Consider the following 9,610-nt stretch of genomic DNA (forward strand, 5'->3'; position numbering starts at 1 on the left):
GTTTGCTTGCACGACATTATAAATACAAATAAACAATGAATTAGTTTATAAATAAATAAAAACAAATAAATAAAGTTGATTTTGTGTTTTCTTTTCTCAAGTGGCGTCCTTTTTTCGACGACGAAAAAAGTTTTTTCATAAAAATCAAAACATTTTAGGTTGTGACCATGTTCTTTTAACTAGAAGAAAAACATTTTTGACGAATAACATAACATTTTAGATCGTGACCATTGTCTTTTAATGGAAACAAAATTCTTTTTATCAATATAATAACATTTTAGATGAGGACAATTGTATTTTTCTTAGAACCATGTTCACTGAGCCAACATGGTTGCAGGTTAAAATGTTACATGGTCGCCGCAAAAATAGCTGCTATTATATTATTTTGCTCTTCGAATATGATTGTGGCAATCATGTTTCTTCTCTGCGTGTGGAGCTTGGTTCATTTTATTCATGACACTCCATCAGGAGCTTTAACTAAGAACTAATTATGCTGTCGGGAAGGAAACTTGGGATATTTTCCGTTATGCCTATGAGGTCTATTCAATCTGATGACACTGAAACTCCCTGTGGAAACAAATAATATTTCTATAAACTAGTTCTCATGGAGCGTCTAATTCAAACTCCTTTACCATAACAGCTACCTTGTATAGGAAGTGCGTACTTGCAGTTGTCAAGGGCATAAGTCGGAAATACAGACCCTAAATTTTCTGAGTCATGTTCAATTACAGCTATTTCAACTACTGTCTAGCATAATGACAAAGAAGCAGGGTGAATATTTCATAGAACCAATTCTCATGAGCGTACACTGAATAAAATATTGTCGTGAGGTCAAAGATTTCATGTCCTTAAAATACGAATGCAAATTTTGCTTAGTATAGAAGAGGCATTTTTATACCCTGCTCCACACTGTGGAACAGTGTGCATATGTTTGCAACACCCAGAAGGAGACGAGATAGACACATGGTGTCTTTGGCAAAAATGCTAAGGGTGGGCTCCTGAGTCGATATAGCGATGTCCGTCAGTCCGTGAACACATTTTTGTAATCAAAGTCTAGGTCGCAGTTTTAGTCCAATCGACTTCAAATTTGGCACAAATATGTGTTTTGGCTCAGAATAGATTCCTATTGATTTTGGAAGAAATCGGTTCAGATTTAGATATAGCTCCCATATATATATTTCGCCCGATATGGACTTATATGGCCCCTGAAGCCAGAGTTTTACCCTAATTTGCTTAAAATTTTGCACAAGTAGAACAATTTGTACTATAGTCACGTGTGCCAAATTTTGTTGAAATCGGTTCAGATTTAGATATAGCTCCCATATATATCTTTCGCCCGATATGGACTAATACGGTCCCAGAAGCCAGAGTTTTACCCCAATTTGGTTGAAATTTTGCACACAGAGTAAAATTAGCATTGTTGCTATGCGTGCAAAATTTGGTTGAAATCGGTTCAGATTTAGATATAGCTTCAATATATAGCTTTCGGCCGATTTACACTCATATGACCACAGAGGCCAATTTTTTGGTGCGATTTAGATGAAATTTTGCACAGGGAGCAGAATTAGCATTGTAGCTATGCGTGCTAAATTTGGTTGAAATCGGTTCAGATTTAGATATATCTCCCATATATAGCTTTCGCCCGATTTACACTCATATGACCACAGATGCCAATTTTTAACTCCGATTTAGTTGAAATTTTGCACAGGGAGTAGAATTAGCATTGTTGCTATGCGTGCCAAATTTGGTTGAAATCTGTTCAGATTTAGATATAGCTCCCATATATGTTTTTCTGATTTCGACAAAAAACCAACATTTTCCTTGTAAAATCGCCACTGCTTAGTCAAAAAGTTGTAAAAATGACTCTAATTTTCCTAAACTTCTAATACATATATATCGAGCGATAAATCATAAATAGACTTTTTCGAAGTTTCCTTAAAATTGCTTCAGATTTAAATGTTTCCCATATTTATACCCTGCTCCACACTGTGGAACAGGGTATTATAAGTTAGTGCATATGTTTGCAACACCCAGAAGGAGACGAGATAGACACATGGTGTCTTTGGCAAAAATGCTCAGGGTGGGTTCCTGAGTCGATATAGCGATGTCCGTCTGTCCGTCTGTCCGTGAACACATTTTTGTAATCAAAGTCTAGGTCGCAGTTTTAGTCCAATCGACTTCAAATTTGGCACAAGTATGTGTTTTGGCTCAGAATAGATCCCTATTGATTTTGGAAGAAATCGGTTCAGATTTAGATATAGCTCCCATATATATATTTCGCCCGATATGGACTTATATGGCCCCAGAAGCCAGATTTTTACCCTAATTTGCTTAAAATTTTGCACAAGAAGAACAATTAGTACTATAGTCAAGTGTGCCAAATTTTATTGAAATCGGTTAAGATTTAGATATAGCTCCCATATATATCTTTCGCCCGATATGGACTAATATGGTCCTAAAAGCTAAAGTTTTGACCCAATTTGGTTGAAATTTTGCACAGGGAGTAGATTTAGCATTCTAGCTATGCGTGCCAAATTTCATTGAAATCGGTTCAGATTTATATATAGCTCCCATATATAGCTTTCGCCCGATTTACACTCATATGACCACAGAGGCCAATTTTTTGCTCCGATTTAGTTGAAATTTTGCACAAGGAGTAGATTTAGCATTGTAGCTATGTGTGCCAAATTTGGTTGAAATCGGTTCAGATTTAGATATAGCTCCCATATATATCTTTCGCCCGATATGCACTTATATGGACCCAGAAGACATAGTTTTATCCCGATTAGCTTGAAATTTTGCACAAGGAGCACAATTGGTAGTATAGTCATGTGTGCCAAATTTGATTGAAATCGGTTCAGATTTAGATATAGCTTCCATATATATTTTTCGCCCGATATGGACTTATATGGCCCAGAAGCCTGAGTTTTGGCCCAATTTGGTTGAAATTTTGCACAGGGAGTAGATTTAGCATTCTAGCTCTGCGTGCCAAATTTGGTTGAAATCGGTTAAGATTTAGATATAGCTCCCATATATATGTTTTTCTGATTTCGACAAAAATGGTCAAAATACCAACATTTTCCTTGTAAAATCGCCACTGCTTAGTCGAAAAGTTGTAAAACTCACTCTAATTTTCCTAAACTTGTAATACATATATATCGAGCGATAAATCATAAATAAACTTTTGCGAAGTTTCCTTAAAATTGCTTCAGATTTAAATGTTTCCCATATTTTTATACCCTGCTCCACACTGTGGAACAGGGTATTATAAGTTAGTGCATATGTTTATACCCTGCTCCACACTGTGGAACAGGGTATTATAAGTTAGTGCATATGTTTGCAACACCCAGAAGGAGACGAGATAGACACATGGTGTCTTTGGCAAAAATGCTCAGGGTGGGTTCCTGAGTCGATATAGCGATGTCCGTCTGTCCGTGAACACATTTTTGTAATCAAAGTCTAGGTCGCAGTTTTAGTCCAATCGACTTCAAATTTGGCACAAGTATGTGTTTTGGCTCAGAATAGATCCCTATTGATTTTGGAAGAAATCGGTTCAGATTTAGATATAGCTCCCATATATATATTTCGCCCGATATGGACTTATATGGCCCCAGAAGCCAGATTTTTACCCTAATTTGCTTAAAATTTTGCACAAGAAGAACAATTAGTACTATAGTCAAGTGTGCCAAATTTTATTGAAATCGGTTCAGATTTAGATATAGCTCCCATATATATCTTTCGCCCGATATGGACTAATATGGTCCTAAAAGCTAAAGTTTTGACCCAATTTGGTTGAAATTTTGCACAGGGAGTAGATTTAGCATTCTAGCTATGCGTGCCAAATTTCATTGAAATCGGTTCAGATTTATATATAGCTCCCATATATAGCTTTCGCCCGATTTACACTCATATGACCACAGAGGCCAATTTTTTGCTCCGATTTAGTTGAAATTTTGCACAAGGAGTAGATTTAGCATTGTAGCTATGTGTGCCAAATTTGGTTGAAATCGGTTCAGATTTAGATATAGCTCCCATATATATCTTTCGCCCGATATGCACTTATATGGACCCAGAAGACATAGTTTTATCCCGATTAGCTTGAAATTTTGCACAAGGAGCACAATTGGTAGTATAGTCATGTGTGCCAAATTTGATTGAAATCGGTTCAGATTTAGATATAGCTTCCATATATATTTTTCGCCCGATATGGACTTATATGGCCCAGAAGCCTGAGTTTTGGCCCAATTTGGTTGAAATTTTGCACAGGGAGTAGATTTAGCATTCTAACTCTGCGTGCCAAATTTGGTTGAAATCGGTTAAGATTTAGATATAGCTCCCATATATATGTTTTTCTGATTTCGACAAAAATGGTCAAAATACCAACATTTTCCTTGTAAAATCGCCACTGCTTAGTCGAAAAGTTGTAAAACTCACTCTAATTTTCCTAAACTTGTAATACATATATATCGAGCGATAAATCATAAATAAACTTTTGCGAAGTTTCCTTAAAATTGCTTCAGATTTAAATGTTTCCCATATTTTTTATACCCTTCACCACTACTGTGGTACAGGGTATAATAAGTTTGTGCATTTGTATGTAACGCCAAGAAGGAGTAATCATAGACCAACCTTTTAGTATACGGATCGGCTTAGAATTAAATTCTGAGTCGATTTAGCGATGTCCGTCTGTCTGTCTGTCCGTCTGTCTGTCCGTCTGTCTGTCCGTCTGTCTGTCCGTCTGTCTGTCTGTCTGTCTGTCTGTCTGTTGATGTATTTTTGTGTGCAAAGTACAGCTCGCAGTTTTAGTCCGATTGTCCTAAAATTTGGTATAGGGTCCTGTTTCGGCTCAAAGACGATCCCTATTGATTTTGGAAAAAATCGGTTCAGATTTAGATATAGCTGCCATATATATTTTTCGCCGATCTGGTCATAATTGGCGTGTTTATCAACCGATCTTCCTCAAATTCCGTACATCCGAATATTTTATGGGTCTCGAAAAACTTGCAAAATACCAGCCAAATCGGTTCAGATTTAGATATAGCTCTCATATATAGCTTTCGCCCGATTTACACTCATTTGCCCAAAGAGGCCAATTTTTAACTCCGATTTGGTTGAAATTTTGCACAGGGAGTAGAATTAGCATTGTAACTATGCGTGCCAAATTTGGTTGAAATCGGTTCAGATTTGGATATATCTCCCATATATAGCTTTCGCCCGATTTACACTCATATGACCACAGAGGCCAATTTTTAACTCCGATTTAGTTGAAATTTTGCACAGGGAGTAGAATTAGCATTGAAACTATGCGTGCCAAATTTGGTTGAAATCGGTTCAGATTTAGATATATCTCCCATATATAGCTTTCGCCCGATTTACACTCATATGACCACAGAGGCCAATTTTTAACTCCGATTTAGTTGAAATTTTGCACAGAGAGTAGAATTAGCATTGTTGCTATGCGTGCCAAATTTGGTTGAAATCGGTTCAGATTTAGATATAGCTCCCATATATATGTTTTTCTGATTTCGACAAAAATGGTCAAAATACCAACAATTTCTTGTAAAATCGCCACTGCTTAGTCGCAAAGTTGTAAAAATGATTCTAATTTTCCTACACTTCTAATACATATATATCGAGCGATAAATCATAAATAAACTTTTGCAAAGTTTCCTTAAAATTGCTTCAGATTTAAATGTTTCCCATATTTTTTTTTACTAACATTGTGTTCCACCCTAGTGCATTAGCCGACTTAAATTTTGAGTCTATAGATTTTGTAGAAGTCTATCAAATTCTTCCAGATCGAGTGATATTTAAATGTATGTATTTAGGACAAACCTTTATATATAGCCCCCAACACATTTGACGGATGTGATGTGGTATCGAAAAGTTAGATCTACAAAGTGGTGAAGGGTATAATATAGTCGGCCCCGTCCGACTTTAGACTTTCCTTACTGGTTTTTTACTAAAATTGTGTTCCACCCTAGTGCATTAGCCAACTTAAATTTTGAGTCTATAGATTTTGTAAAAGTCTATCAAATTCTGTCCAAATCAAGTGATATTTAAATGTATGTATTTGGGGCGAACCTTTATATAGCACCCAACACATTTGACGGATGTGATATGGTATCGAAAATTTAGATCTACAAAGTGGTGCAGGGTATAATATAGTCGGCACCGCCCGACTTTAGACTTTCTTACTTGTTTTTTACTAAAATTGTGTTCCACCCTAGTGCATTAGCCGACTTAAATTTTGAGTCTATAGATTTTGTTGAAGTCTATCAAATTCTTCCAGATCGAGTGATATTTAAATGTATGTATTTGGGACAAACCTTTATATATAGCACCCAACACATTTGACAGATGAGATATGGTATCGAAAATGTAGATCTACAAAGTGGTGCAGGGTATAATATAGTCGGCCCCGCCCGACTTTAGACTTTCCTTACTTGTTCTAATATAAAGTTGTTTTCTCTGTTCAAAAGTCGATAAACTTTTCAATGAAGTCGTGCTGTCCTTATAATTAAGTGATTTAACTTGAAAATGGGTATCATAACATGAAAGAAAAAATTTTTGGGATAAGGTCAACTTGACTTAATTAATTCAGAAAAATTCTTTACTCTTAATGAAATTGTCTTTAAATTTGTTTGTTTAAAGACGTTTTTACTTGACACAGCATAAATTCTACCGGAAGTCGAGTCTGAATTTGGAAAATAAAGTTGTCGTTAACTCGTTTTTAAGGGACTTTAATGGCGTATGAAGAAAAAATGCTGAAAAAAAACGAAAAATTCAAATTTGCTTCCTAGAATTGTGTCTTAAAAGTGTCCTTACTTGTATTCTCCGCGTCTTTGGCTCGGAATCAATACCAAAATTTTTAGAGTAAAGACAAAATCTTTGGAATCGGGTACGTTTTTTTTTTCAGTGTATAATGTAGTCTCCCCACCATGACAGCTACCCTACCTTACATAGAAAGGTGCTTGTCTGTAGTGATCAAAGACACCATTACAAAATTCAGACCCTAATCTCACTGAGTCAAGACAACAACAGCTATTTCAACCATTGTCTACAATTCGTCAGTTTTCGATCCAGCCGAAGGTATGTACATTAAACTTTAGGTTTTGCTCTTTTATCCATACCTCTCTCTCAGGATCATTAGGTCTGAACTGACTTTGGTAACGTTGGGAAATCCCCTCTGGAAATACTGAATATTTCTGAGAACTATTTCTCTTGCTGTCCTTTCGGATCCACAATAGCATAATCCTCTCGATGTTGCTGTAATGCTCCAGATAAAACTTATATCTTGCACGACAAACCGAAAAGGGAGAGTCATACCGTCTATATGGGCCCACACAATTCGATGTCACAAAAAGCCCCTCTGGAAATGTAGAATATTGCTGTAAAACAGTTCTCACTGTGTGCAACCAGATCACCAAGCAAACTGAATTGGGAGAATCATAGGCGTTGATAACGTCCAACTCGTTCTCCACTATCATGACAGCTACCCCACCTTGTCATCGAGCGTATGTGTGGAGGTCAAGGGCATGGTTATGAAACTATCAAAGTCTATCATATTTTTCTAGCCTAATGACTGGATAGAAAGATGATCTTGACAAACTGTTGCTGCTAGTGAGTTTAGTCCCCTAGTGTTGAACTGCGTTCAACAAATCTTAATATCATTTTCTCTATTTCCATATATCTTATACTCTATAACTTTCCAACAATTTGAATTTAACGAATCTATTCACATCTTATATCTTGAATTGTAATATCTCATTATTTACATTAACTGTGGTAACACTAATAGTAATAATTTCCCTCAATAGTGACCACCATCTTAGAAATAAGTTCCAGTAGATAATTTTGTATTTTATTCTCTTAACTTGAAACGTATTGTAAAATTACTTGTGCATCATCACTTGAAGCGGTAAGAAGCCTCGCTGTACTCTGAAAATATACCAATGAACTGAAATCTGATTTGCTTTCTTTTATTTGTTTATTTGCATAACTATTCAACGCTTACATCTGCGGAGATCAAATCTCATTAATACAGTCCATTCGTAGATACCGCAGTTGTACACCTAGATTTCAGCCCATGAAGTCTGTGATTTTCATAATCTTTCTATTCAAATTGTTATTAACAGCTTGGGTCGACACATTATAGTTTCACTGTAACCCTACAGCGATGTTAAGCCAGATAAGGTCCGCCTTTCCATTCACCAATAACACCTCATTGAAAACTATTGGTGGTGTAATTTGTTCAGGCAAATCGAACGAAACTGTTGATCGGGTTTTTGTGTATCCCTGCTTGAACTAAAAGCAAATAGAGAGGTTTCGCCGAATGGACTTCCAACAACTTGAAAACTGAGCAAAACTTTATGTAAGAGCGAAAGACAGAGCGTAAAGATGTGTCGGATGCATGCGATGCCGAGAACATTCTATTGTTCTTTTATTGGTACGGTTCTACGCCCAAATTTCAAAAATTGAAGCAATAAAAATTTCCCTGCTACCATTTTGGTACACATCTGAAATAATTGAATTGTCTTCATAAACGTTTTAGCTTCAGGCATTTGAAAATGTGACCTCACTAATTTTATTACTTCAATAGTGAAAAAATTCATCGTGTTTTTTTTTTGGAAATCTAATCAACTTGTCCACTTTTCTGAGTGAGTAATTTATACACTAGGCCATTTACCACCAACTAAGCAACCAAGTACTCCAATGAAGTGAAAATCATCTTCAGTCCACCACTCCGCTGTCTATTCCCAATACGAGGCAATCAATCATGCTGTCATTCAAGCAAACAGAGCGTGAAAATTAAAATACAAAGGCAACAAACTGCTGCATTTAAGTTCACTTGTATACTCGTATGTACACATATCTGGGTCTAAAGTTTTTCATATCGTGATGCTCTTCACCGAACAAAAAATTGGATGTTGGAAAAATAACGAATTTCTAAATAATTTAGTTGATTTTTAAGTATTCGCTATAAATGACCATCGGCGAACCGTCATCAATCGAGCATTGTTGATATTGCTAGTTGGGAAGGGACTAATGGTTTGCGGACCAATAACGGGGGATTGCAGAGCCATTTGGAAGGCCTTTGATTTATCTTTTCCTAAGAAGGCTGTTTTTTCTTAAATTTTGCTTCATAAAAACTGCAAAATTTTGTATAAACTAGTCCTTATGGCGAGCATGTTCGTGTAACGATTTCGGTAGTTCATGTATCTCCGGTGTGGTCCATTGGTGAATGTATTTATTTTTTTCTGTAAAAATGTTGACAAAATGTTATTTCTATAGAAAATTTTGTCAACATTTTATTTCTACGAGTATAGATAATTTTGTCAAAATTTTATTTCTATAAAAAATTTTGTCAAAATTTTATTTCTATAGAAAATTTTGTCAAAATTTTATTTCTATAGATAATTTTCTCAAAATTGTATTTCTATAGAAAATTTTTGTCAAAAGTTTATTCCTTTAGAAAATTTTGTCAAAATTTTATTCCTTTAGAAAATTTTGTCAAAATTTTATTTCTTTAGAAAATTTTGTCAAAATTTTATTTCTTTAGAAACTTTTGTCAACATTTTATTTCTAAAGAAAATTTTTTCAAAATTGT

Source organism: Haematobia irritans, chromosome 3 (assembly GCF_050003625.1).
Source record: "Haematobia irritans isolate KBUSLIRL chromosome 3, ASM5000362v1, whole genome shotgun sequence".
Taxonomy (NCBI): domain Eukaryota; kingdom Metazoa; phylum Arthropoda; class Insecta; order Diptera; family Muscidae; genus Haematobia; species Haematobia irritans.